At 33.6% G+C, this 19,476-nt stretch overlaps 1 protein-coding gene across 1 annotated transcript in view; it reads right to left on the minus strand.

Moving 5' to 3' along the window:
• Positions 1–19,476, minus strand: part of LRP1B (LDL receptor related protein 1B) — a gene marked incomplete at its 5' end in the record, with an annotated part of 1,521,642 nt that overhangs the window by 778,752 nt on the left and 723,414 nt on the right. The gene's annotated exons all lie outside the window — the stretch shown is intronic.

The following is a 19,476-nucleotide window of genomic DNA, read 5'->3' on the forward strand; positions in this document are numbered from 1 at the left end:
CATCCTAAATATAATTCTATCCCTCTATTGCACTAGAAATTACGGTGAACATCTTTCAAAACCAGGAAAGCCTTTGTCTCTTTTCCTCCTGGGTGTGAGGTAGAGAACTGGCACTTACTGGACACAACAACAGGTAGTAGTACATCAGAGACAGAGATGAGCATTCACACGCTACTGGGAAATCTACATGACATTTTCCCTCATACGCAGATGTCATAAACATTGACTATTATCATATTCTTTAATCATGGCCCTCTGGCCTTGGAAAAAATAAAATTTTCTTTTGTGACCCTTTCTGCTAATCAGCATGTGCCCTAACTCAGGATGACTAATACAGTGTGTGATTTGATCTAACTGAAAATCTGATTATAGTGAATCAGATATGTTCTCAATTTCACTAAGCTATCTGCTTCATTACCAACCAATATGAGTAATTTTCACAGGTTAATTGTGCCTATGCTTAGAAAAAAGTTTCATTTTTGTCTTTACTTTATTGACACTTAATTTTACTGAGCACTTTCCTGCTCTGGCATAATGGAAAGAGAGTAGCTATTTACTCTTTTCTACTTATCATAGTCTGTGGCTGGTTTTTGTCTTGTTGTTGGTTTTCAAAAGTTATATTACATCTGAAATCTAACCCAGCATGGAAACTTTCTTCCTCAATAACTTTCTCATTTCTAAAACATTCCCTTTTGACATCTGACTTAATACTTTTTTCTTTTTCATATGAAGCAGTTGTAGTATTATTTGATTGAAATTCTATTTCTGACACTTGGGTAAGTAACTCAGTCACTCTGATCCTTAATTTCTCCATTTAAAAAGTGATGATAGGACTTCCCTGGCGGTCCAGTGGTTATGACTCCGAGCTTCCACTGCAGGGGGTGAGGGTTCAATCCCTGGTCGGGGAACTAAGATTTCGCATGCCGCGAGGAGTGGCCAAAAAAAAAAAAAAAAAAAAGAATACTCTTTAAAAAAAAAAAAAGTGATGATAATAATAGCAGCTACTCTGTAGGATGAGTAAACAAGAGGTAAATTAGCTACCGCATGTAAAATACTTAGCATACTGCCTGTAATATTGTAAATTCTCAACATGTTAGTTTTTATAAATTCATCAGGATTAAAAATAATATATATACATACATACATACATATATAAATCCTGGCTCTTTTGATAGGAATAGACCTTACGTTTTTCTCTTTTAAAGTAATTTTTCAGTAATATTTCCTTACATTTTAACTGGTGGCCAAATTTAATTAGAAATAGGATATGCAGAGTCAGTTGTGAATAAATAGAGTGGGATGGAATGGAATTCTAAAAAGCAGAACTTGGGAGGATCCTGTCTCTAATTGGTTCATTTGTTTTGTCTTTGAAAAATGAAATGTTTGAACAGCATGAAGTAGTGATTAGGATCACAAGTTCTAGAACCACACTTCCTAGGCTCTGTAACTCTGAGCGAGTTACACCTGATCTTTAAGATTGGTGTAATGATACTGTTTAACTCATAGGATTGTTTTGAGGATTAATGAATATATAAAACTCTTAAAAATAATGTTTGGCACATAATAAATACTACATAAATGTTGCTATGAATATTATTACTAATAGTATCATTATTATTATAATCTTCTCTTTAGCTACCTATCTATTGAGACAGCAATGAATCAATTAGCCTAGAATGTTTTTTAATATTATTTGTGTGTGTGGGGGTGTGCTTTGTTCTGTTTTTCTGTTCTGGAAAGGATGTGGATGGATGAAAATAAAAAAAAAAACAAAAACAAAAACTCAAAAATGAGTCTTATGTGCAACTTGGGAATTTTTTTAGGCTATCTTTAACCAGACATGGAGAAACTTCCTCTCTTATACTTGTAGGACAAAGCCTGAAGAATCAATGAATCCCTTTCCCAACAAATATACATTGGTAAGGAAAATACTCTGACTCTATATCATTTGACATCTTCCTTTAACTTATGACTTAGATGAAACACTAAGACATATAGAGCATTGGTTTTACGTACACTTAATTTTTCACTCAACAGGGTTTGGATGGGGCCTCCCTGAGATTGACTATCAGGATCTCTATGACCAAAATTCTTCAACTAGGTGATCAATAACATATGAAGGTTTATGGCACTGAACTTCCAAACAAACATAGGTAACTACAGAGATACTAATCACTAGCTCAAGGAAACACATGACTGATCAAATGCTAGAAAGTTGTTTGTTAAAGAGAAACTTGCTAGAGTAGATTGCTTTGATACCTTTGGGTAGAGTTGAAGTATTCTACATTCTAAAATCAATATTCATTACATCATCATCATTATTATTTTTACATAACGAAAGCAAACAAAGAGTATGATTTTTTTAAAATCTGGTCAAAATCTCCCTTACGTTTCACTAAATACCCATTTTCATTAATCGAGAGGCAAGAACTCAACGTGCTTGTACTTTTTCAAAAAAAAAAGAGAAAAATTCTGGTAAATAATGGTTTCCTGTAATCTTTTTAGATTAAGATTATGTCTATATGTTGCTTTTTAAGTGAAGAAATGAGACATTTATCCATATAGTTCAGATTAAAAACAGACTTTTTCATTTATTCTGTGAATACTTAAGGTTAACATATTATTTTGACTCAAATAATTAAAATTTCCAACACTTTTTCTTTCTTTGTAAACATTGTTCTAGTACATCAAGAATAACTTTTATAAATGGACAGAATATATATATAGTGTTCTAGAAAAACATCTCATCAAAGCTAGATTTTTTTCACTGAAGTGAAAAATTCTTGATGGTAGCATTGTTATTTCCTACAGTTGATACCTACCATTAATGAAATGTGGATGAATAAGAGATAATAAAATTTATATAAATTAAAAAGAATAATTATGTGGATTTAAAATAAATAAAACAGAAAGCTATTTAAAGTAATTTAATATCTAGGATTAGATAAAACAAGCATTTGAAACAGAGGTTGGAAAACATATTTCTAAAATGAAAACATCATTACAGTTCTGATTTTTAGATACTACACATTTATGAAACAGAAGAGGATTAAAGTTTTTATATTTAAAATAAGATCTTCAACTTTTAAAAATGGGTCCAAGATTTTTAAAAAAATTAAATGGCCAAGGATGTGAGCAGTGGCCTTAGTTTCCTTAAGGTGCATAAACCAGATCTCCAGATTAACGCATGTCTTGATGCTTTGCAACAGAATGTGATTAAGGAATCATAAGGAATTAACTGGAAATTACACCCCATAATTGCCATTATAAAAACACAGTGCCTCTATTTTTCCAATGTATCCAAGTTCTTCTATCCTTAGTACGAACATTATTTTTCTGAGTCGGAATGAAGTATGCCAAAAGTGTTTGCATGAGTTCAGAGTATGACCACATGCCTTAAATAACTGGAAGTGCCCTATGCATGTAGATACGTCCAGGGCCAGGGATGCCTTACCTTGCCTCAGAGTCAGTGCTTGGACAACTCTCCTGCCTCATATTCCTACAGTTCAATTAATTCAAATTCTCTTTGTGCATCTCAATAAGGCCTGAGGCGATGTATCTGACATGTGTGAATGAAGTTCATTTAATTAACAGTGTGGCAGTAAAGTTGCCTGCTGAATTTTCTACCTCATAAGGTTACAGGAGTACTTGGCCAGACTAAAGTTTTCTACATCATCTGTCCCCAGTGGCTAGCTGAGGCTGATGGTCTCATCCTCATTTTCATTCCAAGTCCTTCCTCAGTTCATTTATTAGGTCGGGGAGGGTGAATACACAAGTTACTCTCAATGAGAACAAAATACTTTGCTGTTTTCGTCAAAGAGATATGTAAAGTGCATATAAGGGTCTTGTTTTTCAGATGAACAGAATATATTAAAACATAGTGGTTTCCTTCTATTATCAAAAGTGTGTTTTCAGTTTCAGTTTGGGGACAGGGTGATACTGGTGGTCTCTCTAGGACATTCGGATATGTCATCTTTGATGCAGTGATGAACATATGTAAGAAAAAAGAGAGTGCCACAGTATGCATCATAGTTACCAATACAGTAATCTAAAGTGATGAGTAAAATGAAACATTTCAAGAACTGTTAAGAGCTGAGATTTTACCCTACTTTCAAGCTAACAAGTTAGCCTGGTACTGTTTCATGGATAATGGCGGATGACACAAAACTTGTAGGACAGATAGAGAAGTCTTTATTACTTATGGCACAGCAAGCAGCATGGCCATCAGCAGACTGGTGTCCCTTTAGTCCAAAGTCCCCTGGGGACAGCTGGGATGGGCCCATATGGATGCCTTCACACACAGTTGATTGCATTGCAGGAGAAGAATTCCAAATTTAGAAAACCCAAACATTTTCTAATAGGCAATAAGCAGGCCTGCTTATCTGCACCTGATGGATACTCTACCTCTTCTTCCAAGTCTCTCTTCTATGCAAACATCCTTGTTAGGACACCTCAGAACAAAACGCAAATAGTGCCTCACTCTAAGACATGCAGAAATGTGAGGGATCCATGTAGAAGTGTCTCCCAAGAAAAAAAATCCTAAAAAGTCATAATTTATGTCTTTAATAATGCAGATACAGTAAGAAGTATATGAATATGACCATAAATAAAAATCATTTCTGGGTTCCAAGCTATTGCCCTTATGGGAATTCTCTGTTTACACTATCACACCTTAAAGCATATTGTTCAGCTAGCCATGTGTGATGAACTAATTTTATGAGTCAATTTGGCTAGGCTGTGGTACACAGATATTCAGTTAAACAGCAGTCCAGATATTGCTGTGAAGGTATTATTAGATGATATTAACATTTAAATCAGTACAATTGGAGTAGAGTAGATTACTCTCCATAATGTGGGTTGATCTCATCCAATGAGTTGAAAGCTTTAAGAGAAAGTAGACTGAGATCCCCTAAGGAAGAGGGAATTTGGCTTCTACACTGTCTTTGGATTCGAGCTGCAATATCATCAACTTTTCCCTGGGTCTACAGCCTGTCACTCTACCCCATAGATTTTGGACTTGCTATTCTCCACAATCATGTGAGGTAATTATTTAAATATATAGCTCTGTTTCTCTTTCTTTATGTACACGTCCTATTGGTTCTGTTTCTCCAGAGAACCCTGACTAAAACACCACTGCCATGCCTGCAATCCAGAAATGATTCTGCTGAATGCTCTGGGCAGAAGGGCACTCTTCACATTCAATGTTTCCAGATGAAACATTGCAACGTATATACTATGCAAGCCAGAGTAGCTTCCAATTTAAGAAATTCCCCACAGTTATGGAATGAGCATATAGCTCATTTTACAATATTCCACGACAAATTTCTAGATAATATCCCAGTTGTATTGTAAATATTTTTAATGTTTTTATTTTCTGCATATTATGATGTTTTGACATCTTTAAAAAACCTTTCTAGCTGGGGGAAGACTACCTCTCCTGGAGATAGCCAATTACTAAAGATAGCAAAGGGCACAGCCAAGAACTTGCCTTTGATGTGCAACCTAACCACTCCAGAGCCATACCTCCTCTACCTGGTCTCTACAGGAGGCAATATTCCTCTGCCTAATCATCCCAGGGCCAGGCACCATGCCAATAGCGACCAGATTTATCGTTTAAAGCCCAATGGAATTATTCAAACTAGACAATCCTAAACTGTTTATCTTTCCCTGCCTTGCCTTTCCCACAGAAACTCCAGTAAAGCCTGTGGCCTACTGGTTTCCCTTCATTTCTGTCTTTTGCCCTGTGACCACTCGGTGACCACCCTGGTGTGTCTCCTATGTGGTCCTCTATGGTGTGGTGTGCCTTCTGTTTCTGAGACCTGTAAATATAACAAACTTTGTTTTTCTGAACCCTCTCCACTGTCTCATATTGTGGCCATCCCTGACTAACCATCTCATAAAGAATGCAAAATATGAGTCTTCATTGTGAATGGGGAGAGAGAAAGGAATTTCCATTCATGCCCTTTTACTACCCAATTTGGCCTACTTAACGAGAGAACTGAGCAAAAATCACTTCAACTTCTGAACGCAAAGTATCACAGATATTCTTGAATATTCCTTTCAGTCCTATGAAGTAGGTTATAATTTATAAAAATAAAATACTTTGAAATTGGACTTCCCTGGTGGTACAGTGGTTAAGAATCCACCTGCCAATGCAGGGGAAATGGGTTCAAGCCCTGGTCCAGGAAGATCCCACATGCCGCGGAGCAACTAAGCCCGTGCGCCACAACTACTGAGCCTGCGCTCTAGAGCCCATGAGCCACAACTACTGAAGCCCACATGCCTAGAGCCCGTGCTCCGCAACAAGAGAAGCCACCACAATGAGAAGCCCGCGCACCGCAACGAAGAGTAGCCCCTGCTCGCTGCAACTAGAGAAAGCCTGCACGCAGCAACAAAGACCCAACGCAGCCAAAAATAAATAAATTTATAACAAAAAAAGAATACTTTGAAACTTATTGCACTAATACTAAATTACCCCATCTCTTTCACATTAGATGAAACGGTAACTCTATTAGAAGTCACTTGAGCAATTTAATTTCATAAAAATGACTTTTTTTAGCTATATTTTCTAATATGTTTCATATTTTTGCACTTATTTAAACATTCAAATAGGTGTATCACTTCAATTGATAATTTTTACTGAACTTTGAAAAGAAAACAAGGTAGCACACGCTTTGCTTAGGCATCAAGTTTAGTGAAAGATAGTGATAATTAAATTTCAAGTTGAGTTTAAAAGTCAGAGGCTATACATCTTCATTACATTTATAATTACCATGACAAAGAACAAATGTGTCAACTCATCTGACCATCCTCCTGGAGCTTAGCTTAACATACTAAATTATCAAAAGTATACTTGTTTCAGACCCTCATTAGTACCCAGAGGGAAAATGATAGGCAAAATTCATGTGTGGATAACAGGTAAATGTGATAAAGGAAGTCAAGTCCTTAATAGTAATTTATCTCACAAAAACTTTATATAAGTATCTAAGAAAATGCGTACAGTCACACCCTTCTTTGGTCCACAGGTAGTCTTACAAAACTGAAGCAGCGAATCAGGGGAAAATGTAATAATAAAACTAGGCAGGGACCCAGTTCTAAGGTCAGTATTTTAGAGATAAAAGGAAGCTAAAGAATCATAAAGTCCAACGTCTAGATTCTACAAATCATGAAAAAAGCTCTGGAAAGTAAAGTGATTCACAAGGACCCATTTTTAGTTAGTAGTCAATACAGTAAGTCTGGAAATATGACTCATGTTCCAATGTGCCTATCTACTTTAAAGTTGGATCTCTAGCATTGTACAAAGAAAAATTATAAACAGAAGCAAAAGTCAAAGAAAGTTAACATAAGCAATGATTTATTAGAAGGAAAAAGTAGGATGTAAAATAGGGGGAGTGGAGATGAGCAAGATTACTGAAGTGAAGGATCCTTTAACAACCTTCCAATCAAAATTATTATTCTCAATAAACTGTAGCTTTAATTTCTTACCAAAATAGATTAGATGGCTGACAATGTAGAGATTCAACAAATGTGTATATGAGGGAAGTCAAATATTAAAATAAAATATAAGGAAAAACTGAGATGCTGTTACAGAATACATGAGACTGAGAAAATATAACTACTAAATTCATGATGGAATATCAAAACCTCTCTGTACTATTTTGCAATTTTTCCACCAAACTAAATAAAAGTAGTTCAAAATTAAATTTTATAAATGCAATTAAATAAATGAATGACTGGTTTTGGAAATGCATTATTTGTAATATAAAGAAGATGTCAAAGGTTAACTGTGGCATAATCTGTAGGAAAAAGGGAGATAGTTAAAAAGTGATATTAATACTATATTTTCTAACAATTTTGGGGCAGTATGCTAAATGAATCCTTGCAATTCCACAGCAAATTCATAAAGAAAATTAGTGCAGAATAATTTATCTAAATAAGTATATAGTATAAAATCATTCAAGGTAGTTATGCAACTGTGCAAGAAAAACATGGTACGAAGCTGTGCACAAAAATGAGATGTTAATTCAGAAAGCCTGGCAAAGTTTAAGACAGGGATATTTTGCAGGTATTAACTAAAAATCATATTTTTTTAATTAAAAATGTTACATAAGTTCAAATGAATTATGGGAATATGTAAAATTTTTTAAGATTCCTGAAAAGTCATCAGGGAAGCTCATTATCAGAACAATTTCAATAAATACCAAAGTAACTTAAGATAATCAAAAAGTAATAATAATGATTGAACTTATTGCTCCTTATTTTAGAATAAAAAAGAATCAACCTTTAATCATTTTTGGTTTCGTTTAATCAGTTTAATTACTATTTTTAAAGTAATGACAGCCAAATAAAAGGCCCCATTCATCCATTCAATGAATATTCATTGCATAGCTACTATATGCCAGGCATCGTTCTAAGCCCTAAGGCTCTATCAATGAACAAACAAACAAAAACCTCTGACACCTTGAAGCTTACATTCTTATAGCAAGACAACAAACAAACAAAATATACCTAGGATAAGTACAAAGGAGAAAAAGTAACCAGCTAAAGGCAGTAAGGATTTGGGTGGGAAATTTGCATAGAGGCACAATTTTAGATGAGGTGACCAGCAAGGTCTAAGGAGGTGGCCTGTAAGCAAAGACCTCTAAGAGGTAAAGGAGAGAGGCAAGGGGACATCTGATGGAAGAGTGTTCCAGACACAAGGAACATCACATGCAAATGCCTGGAGGTGGGGCCACACCCAGAGTGTTCAGGGGATGACAAAGAGAATATCAGAAAAGGAGTAACAGGGATATTATGGGTTATATAGAAGAAAAACAACTTAAATGAACCATATTTTCCCCTATGAATTTAAAAGTACTTATATGGAACATTTTTGAGGTGATTATACGTAAAATCTTCATGTACAATAGAGATAAGTGAGCCTTTATTATGACGTGTGCTTATTTGCAGGGTCTTATTTATGGGTATTGGAAGAGGCAGTATCCAGTGGACCTGGAGTCTCCCTGAACTTCACTGCTGAGGGTACTGAACTGTAAGGCTTGTCTGTCTTCTGATACTGAATAGTTTCTATAGCTGGTCTCACAGGCAGCTAAATCAAGGTGACCACAGGGCGACTACTGCGTAACAAGATAGGGGGACTTGAAAACTTTCTATTTGCGATATTGTTGGCTGTTTGCTCAAAAGGCGCTGATGCCCACGCCGTGGGTTCCTCATCTGTGGCACAACCCACTCCGTGCTTAGCATTTATACGGACCCATGACATCGCCCTGTGAGACTTGGGGACAGGGAACCAGAGCAACTATGCTGATGCTAATGCTGTTTGCTGTGCTGTGAGTAATAAACAATCTGAAGTCTCATTTTCTACTGTCGGCACCTATGCAGTGGTGGCAGGCTTCCTCCCTGCCATCCTCGATAACAAGGTTGCTCAACACTGGCACTGCTGACATTTGGGACTTGTTAATTCTTTGTTGTGGGAAACTGTCCTGCACATGGCACTATGTTTAGCAGCCCCAGTCTCTATAGTAAATGCCAGGACCACCTCCTTCCCCGGTTGTGACAACCAAAAATGATTCCAGATGTTACCAAATATCCTGTGGAAAACAAAATTACCCCTGCTCTATGAAGTTGGAGTTTTACCTTGTAAGTGAACGAAGTGATATTTCTCAAACGTTTTTTAGTCCATTTTGATTTCTCTAAATATGAATTTTCTTGCCATCAAATGAAAAGTTCTTTGCAACATTATTTTTTGGCAGAATTACCAAAGAATATTAAATTAGGTATCTGTAGCTAGTAAAGCAGCAATACAAACTACTCTTAAAAAATATGCAGTCTCAGAGTGGACCAAATTTCATTGTAATTCCATATATAAAAAATACTTTAAAAGGAGAAATGGTAAACATTTCATGGTTAAACATTGTGACAAATGTCTTAGAAATATTTGTCTCAGAATGATATGTTTCTTGTATATCCCTAGATATATTTTTTAATATCAAAAAAGGATACTTTTTGATTTTTACCTGAAATAATAGTGAGCTAATTTACTATTTGAAATTTCTCTGTTTGAGACAAGTTACAAATACCCTAACAGCTAAAATATCAAGGTAACCCTCTGACTCAAAATGTGCACATACACCTTTGATGTACAATTAAGGTTTATAAAAACTTGTTTTAGTAGCAGAGGTAAAAGTGCTAATTTTGGAGCCAGGAAAGCACTGCTATCCTGTGGAGTCAGATGTGTACTAACCAAAGAAGAAAACAGCTGTGTATTAAAATATTTCATATAGTTATCAGACCACTACCACCCATGAAATATACTAGTATCATTACAATGTATTCATTCAAGTTGTCTAAATATTTCATATTACACTGGATGATAGTTAATTTGTTGTTTTATATCTGAAAAACTCAGAGCCAAAATGCATATTTTGATGAGAACTTTGATTCTTTCCAGTTGCATAGGAATAGTGAATAGAGAATACAGAGAAAAGAAAGTTGATGTATTTCATTTAAGGAAGGTCTGAGTGGTCATCATTTCTTTTACTTTTTCTTTTTCTTTTTGGGGGAGGGTGATGCAAAAGGTATGAGGACACATAATACAGTTTCCTAGCATAGGTGTGAGTCTAGAATAAGCCTGGTCTGGGATACAGAGATACCATATGCTAGTTTGCTACGGTAAATCTGGAAAGTAAATGTGACTTCTGTTAACAATAACATATCTTGAAGAATTTAGGGTTTTTCCTCTTTTAGTCATCTATGAAACCTGTGCTTTCAGGATATTTTCCAATGTATTTTTACAAGATATTATCTGTTTTGTTCACTGGTATATCTCCAGGGCTTAGAACATTGCCTATATATAACATGATCTCAATGAATATTAGTTGCTTGAATGAGTATATAAGCGAATGACTCAACATCACCTCATCAATAATTCCAGCTTTCCTCTGAATGACATACAAGGCCTTCTGAAATTATTTTCCACTAACCTCTTTTATAAGCCCTATGATCCAAGCATCTGCAGTGGACGATACTACTTTTAGCAAATTGATGTGCTATTCTGGAGAAAACATGGACTTTTGTGTCAGAGAGAAACTGGCGTCTTCACTCTCCTGCAGCCTTTCATTGTAATCTTTCTAAGAATTTTTATAAGACTTCCCCTTATTCGGTCGTTGTGAAGGTAAAGTGAAATAATATATAAGGCATTAAAAAAAACACACAGAATTTAATACATGTTAGCAATGCTAGCTCATTTCCCTACTCCCATATGCATAGTTCACTTTCCCATCTCTGTGCCAGTTTTACCTCCTATTCCCTCTCTTTTATGGCATTTCCCCATCTTCTAAATCCTTCACCTTTTTTAATGCCAAAAGAATTTTCTATCTGCTACACAAATCTTCTCTTATTATCCCTGTGAAATTCATCTATCCTTTAAATTCCCTTAATAGTATATCTGAGTGCCATTCCAGAGACCACCTACTGCCTTGTTAAGCTTCCTGAAGTGTGGACAGCCAACTTTTCCATTTGTCTCTGTGGAACAGGAGGGCAGGATAAAAGTATAATTCATGCTTGAAACCCCTAGTAGAGATCAGTAGTAAAGGCTTGGTAAATATTTGTAAAATTTTAAAAAATGAATGAATGAATGAATGTAAGCACTGTAAATCCGGGGGAAGGAAAAAATAACAGGGAATTGAGAATGTGTGGTTAGCTTATTCACTCCAGAATACTAGTGAAGAATACTCTTATTGTTTCAATGTGATCATCATTCCCATATTTGCAGAGTGGCAAATACCTAGGAGAAAAATTAAATCCTTAGTTTAACTACTAGACCCTTAAAAATATTCAAATATTTGGAACTATAGCAAACATTTTGTTTTTTACAGATATCACCCACAAAGAATCTAATCAGAGAGAAAAATCACACATATGAACATACACAGATTTTCACATGGAGACATATCACTTAATCAGGCTAAAGATGTACCACACCCCACTGTTTGACATATGCCACCACTATTCTCAGGAGCATCAAAAGCAAAATTTGGAGAGTTATTTTTTAAATAAATACTCTGGATGATAAAAAAATATTACTACTTAAAAAGTGCTATGTAATGAAAAAGGCAATAAGAAATAGTTTTTTTTTTTCTTGTTATCCTAAAGTTGAATGTGCTAGGGAATTTGGAATGTCAGTAATGCAAGGATTGGTAAATTATATTCAATAAAGAGTAATTCACATTCTGCTACTACAGGGCAGCACCTCTTAATTCAAAGAATAAGGGGGGAAAAAACCTCTGAGATGGGATAGATAGAAAATTCAGTATCATTGTCATAGCAAATTATCTAATATTCCAAGAACAGTCTCAAGAGTTGTTTAATAAGAAATAGATTTGTCTTTCTATAATTAAGGTACTTATAGTTTGAAACTACGTATTTGATAAATACATCTTTCTAGATCATAGCTTATTTTTTCCAAAGTTTGTGCAGCATTTTAATAGTCATATTCTATCTCATCTGGATTATAGTCCCCAGGATTCCTGGCAGAAAGATGAAATACCTCCTAGGAAAGCTGCTGCTTCTCCATATATTTAAACACTCAAATTAATCTGAACTTCACAGTTTTCCAGAACATAATCATAATAGAACTTACTTAATTTAGAAATGATTTCATATTTAATATTTAGAACATACGAAATAGCTGGAAGATTATAGAAATATAAATTGGGAGCTGGGAATATTAGTTACAATTCTGTTGCTAACTATCCATTAGATCTTGGGCAAATGATATATCCTCTCTGAATCCATTCGGCTTCCTATGTAAAATTAGAAAATAACACACACACACGGCCAGCTATTTCTTTCTTAAGTACATACCATGTACTAAGTGCCTTACAAACATCATGGGTCCCAATCCTCAGAGCAACTGAGAACAATTATTCCCATTTTACAGATGTAGTAGATAAAGCTTCGGAGAGTTTACATAACCTGCCCAAGCTCATACAGCTAGTAAGTTATGGAGCAGAATTCCGATTTAGATACTCTGACTTCTGCACCTGCCCATTTAACCTCTGTTTTATGTTACCATGATCTTTAAGGACATTTTCATTTCAAAATTTCTATAACTAACTGTTTTATAATTATCCCCAACCTATGTTAATTAATGAACAGCATAACTAGGGGAAATATGATGACTTGTTACAAAGAAGATGGCATTTGGGAGTTCTGCAATCAGACAAACAGGTTAAAACCCAAGCATAACATGTAACAAGTTGAGTTATAAGACAACATTCCTTAACTCCTGTAAAACCTAGGTCCCTAACTTTTGCAAAAAAAAAAAAAAAAAAAAAAGTATTTCTTACATTCAAAGGTTAGCTTGAGTGTTCAGAATATTTTATATGAAATATTTGGTACATACTAGGAGCTTAGTAAATGCTATTGTAACAAATAAATATTTTGCAATTGGATCAGATTTAAATTGGTTTAAAATATCATTTTAAGTACTGAAGCCATGAAATTTATAAAAATAATTATTATTAACTTGAAGGAGCTATGTAAAATGTCAAATATGTATAATATTATATTTATACAAAATGTATATATATATCTATCTTATGAAGGAATAAAAATTATTTAAAAATTTATCAAATTACAGAATTAAAGAACATTGCTTAGTTATTTGAGATTAAGTTTCAATAATTTTAATTATCTACTTAATATTTTAAATATTTGATTCAATAATTTACCTTAATTTTTTTATAAGAGCTAACTATGAAACAAAATTAATGTTTTCCTTTTGCTACATTTTAACTTTATAATATACAAAGTAGTCTTAATGTGAAATGTTCTATAGGACTTGCCAAAATAATTAAGTCTGTGTAGGTTACAAAAAATTGGTCCTGAAGCTATTTAAAAGCTAATTAAGTTATGAATGAGAGTAGGTAGATGTTTGCGAAGTTGTAAGAGACAAAGATTGCAGCACAGCTAGCCCACTATAAGAAGAAACACTACTTCTAGATAAAAAGCCCTCGTGAAAACATAAAACATAAACATAAATGGAAGAAATCCAGTGCTATGAAGATTTGGGGAAAGGATTTAACAGGAAAAAACAAACTAAAATAAAATAACATCCATTTAAGAGGTAAAATGAAAATTTATGGCTATCCATTTTTTTAAAGAAACTATCCCTGTTTGAAGAAAACAACTTATGTTAATGTGACCAAAAGTGATCACAGTTTCACTAGTTTCATTAAAACATGCTTACCCAAAACTGCATTACTTTGCTTTGTAATAGCTATTTTCTTTTAAATTCTTACTTAAGTAAGATACCAATTAATTTCATGCTGTACATATTTTAAAAGGACAGTCAGATGGGAGTATAATAAATCACATGGCCCTCTCTAGAGGTAAGCACTAAAAACACTTTATTAATCTTACCAAAAAACTTAATATACTTATATAAATCGGATTATCCTTCCTGCAAAAAATATTATTTTGCTCACTTTGTTTATTTATCAGTTTGTCTGTGAGTTCTGTTTGTACCAGTATATATAGCTCATCTCATGCACTTTTAAATTTAAATATAGTTGGCATACAGTATTATATTAGTTACAAGTATACAACATAATGATTTGACATTTACATACATTACAGTGATCACCATGATAAGCCTAGTAACCATCTATCCTCAAAGTTATTACGATATTATTGAGCATATTCCTTATGCTGTATATTACATCACCATGACTTATTTATTTTATAACTGGAAGTTTGTACCTTTTAATCCTCTTTACATATTTCCTCCCCCCCCCACAAATCCCTCCCCTCTGGCTACCACATGTTTATTCTCTGTATGAGTCTTTTTGGTTTTTTTGTTTTATGTTTGTGCATTTGGCTTTTTGTTTGTTTTAGATTCCATATATAAGTGAGATCATACAGTATTTGTAGTTCTCTGACTTATTTCACGCAGCATAATTCCCTGAAGATCCATCCAGTTCTTACAAATGGCAAAATTTCATTTGTCTTTATGGATGTGTAATATTCCACTGTGTGTGCATAATACCCTCCAGGTCAATCCATGTTGCTCACATGGCCAAATTTCATTATTTTTTTATGGGTAATATTCCATTATGTATGTATGTGTGTGTGTGTGTATATATATATATATATATATATATATATATATATATATATATATATATATATATACACCCCTCATTTTTATCCATTCATATATTGATGGACACTTAGGTTGCTTCCATATCTCAGATATTGTAAATAATGCTGCAATGAACATTGTAGTGCATACATCTTTTTGAATTAGTGTTTTGTTTTGGTTTTTTTTTCTGGTAAATATCCAGAAGTGAAATTGCTGGATCTACAGTAGTTCTATTTTTAATATTTTGAGGAAGATCCATATTGTTTTCCATAGTGTCTATACCAATTCACATTTCAACCAAGTGTATGAGGGTACCCTTTTCTCCACATCCTTGCCAGCACTCTGTTACCTTTTTGATAATAGCCATTCTGACAGATGTACGATAGTATCTTGCAAACTTGATTTGCATTTAACTGATGATTAGTGATGTTGAGAACATTTTCATGTGTCTGTTGGCCATTTGTCTCTTTTGGAAATAGGTCTATTGAGGTCCTCTGCCAATTTTTAATAGGGTTTTTTATGTTGAGTTGTATAATTTTGGATATTAACCCCTTATCAAATATATTGTTTGCAAATGTCTTCTCCCATTCATTAGGATGCCTTTCATTTTGTTGATGGTTTCTTTCACTGTGCAAAATATTTTTAGTTGGACCTTCTTTCTCAAGATTGCTTGTCTAATTGAAGGGCTTTTGTGGTTCCATAAAAATTTTAGAATTATTTGTTCTAGTCCTGTGAAAAATAGTGTTGGTATTTTGATAGGGATCGCACTGAATGTGTAGATTGCCTTGGGTAGTATGGACATTTTAACAATATTAGTTCTTCCAATCCATGAGCACAGTATATCATTTCATTTATCTTCAATTTTTTTCATCAACGTCTTATAGTTTTCAGAGTAAAGATCTTTTATCTCCTTAGTTTGATTTCTTCCTAGGCATGTTATTCATTTTGATGCAATTGTAAATGGTACTGTTTTCTTAACTTCTCTTTCAGATAGTTTATTTTTAGTGCATAGAAATGCAACAGATTTTTGTACATTGATTTTGTAATCTGCAACTTTACTGAATTCATTTATTAGTTATATTAGTTTTTAGGTGGCATCTTTAGGGTTTTCTATACATGGTATCATGTCATCTGCAAACAGTGACAGTTTTACTTCTTCGTTTCTGATTTAGTTGTCTTTTATTTCTTTTTTGTGTCTGATTGCTGTAGCTAGACCTTTCAATACTATGTTGAATAAAAGTGGCAAAAATAGGCGTCCTTATTTGTTCCTGATCTTGGAGGAAATGCTTTCAGTTTTTCAAAAGTGAGTATGATGTTGACTGTGGGATTGTCATACATGGCCTTTATTATGTTGAGGTATGTCCCTCTATACCCACTTCATTGAGTTTTTATCATAAAAGGATGTTGAATTTTGTCAAAAGATTTTTCTGCATCTATTGAGATGATATGATTTTTATTCTTTAATTCTTTATTCTTTGTTAACATCGTGTTATCACATTGATGGATTTGCAGACATTGAACTATCCTTACATCCCTGGGATAAATCTCACTTGATCCTGGTGCACTGTTGTATTTGGTTTGCTAATATTTTGTTAAGAATTTTTGCATCTATGTTATCAGTGATATTGGCCCATAATTTTCTTTTATTGTGGGGGTTTTGACTAGTTTTGGTGTCAGGTTGATGCTGGCTTCATAGAATGAGTTAGGAAATGTTCCTTCCTCTTTAATTTTTTAGAATAGTTTGAGAAGCATAGGTGTTAAGGCTTCTTTAAATGTTTGGCAAAATTCACCTGTGAAGCCATCTGGTCCTGGACTTCTTTTGTTGGGAGTTTTTTTTTTTTTTTTAATTTCTGATTCAATTTCATTGCTAGTGATTGGTCTGCTTAGATTTTTCTATTTCTTCCTGATTCAACCTCAGAAAAAGGTATGTTTCTAGGAATTGATCTATATCTTCTAGGTTTTCCAATTTCTTGGTGTATAATTGTTCATAAAATTCTTTGTGATCCTTTGTATTTCTATGGTGTTGTTAACTTCTCTTCTTTCATTTCTGATTTTATTTGAGCCCTCTCTTTTTTCTTGATGCACCAGGTGGCTAAAGGTTACCAATGTTGTTTCTTTTTTCAAAGAACCACCTCTTAGTTTCATCCATCTTTTCTACTGTTTTCTTCGTCTTTATTTCCTTTATTTGAATTCTGATCTTTATTTTTTCTTTTTTTCTACAACTTTGGGTTTTGTTTGTTCTTTCTTTTTTCTTACTTCATTTAGGTGTAAATTAGATTTTTCATTTGAGATTTTTCTTGTTTCCTGAGGTAAGCCTGTATTGCTATAAATTTCCCTCTTAGAATTGCTTTTGCTGCTTTCCATGGATTTGGGTCACTGAGTTTCCATTTTAATTTGCCTTCAGGTATTTTTTTATTTCCTCTTTGATTTCTTCAATGACCCATTGGTTGTTTAGTAGCATATTGTTTAGAATCCATGTGCTTGTATTTTTTATAGTTTTTTCTTGCAGTTAATTTCTAGTCTCATATCCTTGTGGTTGAAAAAGAAGTGTGATATGATTTCAGTCTTCTTAAATTCATTGAGACTTGTTTTATGGCTTATCATATAGTCTATCGTAAATAATGTTCCATGTGCACTTGAAAAGAATGTGTATTCTGCTGTTTCTGAATGAAATATGCTGTATGTATTAACTGACTTTATTGGCTAATGTGTCATTAAGGCCAGTGTTTCCCTATTAATTTTCTGTGGGGATGATGTATCCATTGAAATAAGCAAAGTGTTAAAGGCTCTTACTATTACTGTATTGCTGTCAATTTCTCCCTTTATATTTATTATTTGCTTTATGTATTTAGGTGTTCCAATGTTGCTTGCATATATAATTGTTATATCTTCTTGTTGGATTGATTCTTTTATCATTATGTAATGGCCTTCTTTGTCTCTTGTTACAGTCTTCATTTTAAAGTCATTTTTTCTTATAAATGTATTGCTACCCTGGTTTTCTTTTTTGTTTCCATTTGCATGGATTATTTTTTTCCATCCCTTAGCTTTCAGTCTGTGTGTGCCTTTAGATCTGAAGTGAGTTTCTTGTAGGCAGCATATATTTGGGTATTGTTTTTGTAGCCATTCTGTCTTTTGATTGGAGCATTTAGTCCATTTACATTTAAAGTAATTATTGATAGGTATGTACTTATTTCCATTTTAAAAATTGTTTTCTAGTTGTTTTGTAGTTTTTCTTTGCTCCTTTCTTCTTCTCTTGCTCTCTTCCCTTGTGATTTGATGGTCATCTTTAGTGCTATGTTTGGATTCCTTTCTCTTTATTTTTGGTGTATCTATTACGGGTTTTTGGTAGGTGGGGAGGTTCATATATAACATCATATATATATATATATATATATATATATACTTATTATATATATATATATTATATATATATATAGTAAGTTGATTATCTCTTAAGCTCAAACACAAACAACCCTACATTTTTACTCCCCCACCCATATTTTAAGTTTTTTACATTATATTTTACATCTTTTTATTTTGTGTATCACTTAACTACTTATTGTAGTTATATATGATTTTACTACTTTTGTCTTTTAACCTTCTTACTAACTTTATAAATTATAGATCCACTAACTTTCCTGTCTTTACCAGTGAGATTTTTTTCTTTCATAATTTTCTTATTCCTAGATATGACCTTTTCTTTTCTGCTTAGAGAAGTCCCTTTAACATTTCTCATAAGGTTGGTTTAGTGTGATAAACTCTTTTGGCTTTTGCTTGTCTCTAAAATTCTTTATCTCTCCTTTAATTCTGAATGATAACCTTGCTGGGTATTCTTGGTTGCAGGTTTTTTTTCCTTTCAGTACTTTAAATATATTGTGCCATTCCCTTCTTGCCTTCAAAGTTTCTACAGAAAAGTCATTTGATGGTCTTATGGGAGTTTCCTATATGTAACTACTTGCTTTTCTCTTATTTTTAAGACTCTCTCTTTACCTTTAATTTTTTGATATTTTAATTATAATGAATCTTGGTGTGAGTCTCCATGGTTTGATCCTGTTTTGGACTCTTTGTGCTTCATTGACCTGGATGTCTGGTTTCTTTGCCAGGTTAGGGAAATTTTCAGCTACTATTTCTTCAGATACATTTTCTGCCCTTTTCTCTGTCTCTTCTCCTTCTGGGTCCCCTATATGTGAATTTTGGTATGCTTGATATTGCCTACAGTTTTCTTAAACTATCTTCATTTTTTATTCTTTTTTTCTTTTTCTGTTTGGCTTGTGTGATTTCCACTATTCTGTCTTCTAGATTGCTGATCTGTTCTTCTGTATCATCTAATT

Source organism: Eubalaena glacialis, chromosome 1 (genome assembly GCF_028564815.1).
Source record: "Eubalaena glacialis isolate mEubGla1 chromosome 1, mEubGla1.1.hap2.+ XY, whole genome shotgun sequence".
NCBI classification, from domain to species: domain Eukaryota; kingdom Metazoa; phylum Chordata; class Mammalia; order Artiodactyla; family Balaenidae; genus Eubalaena; species Eubalaena glacialis.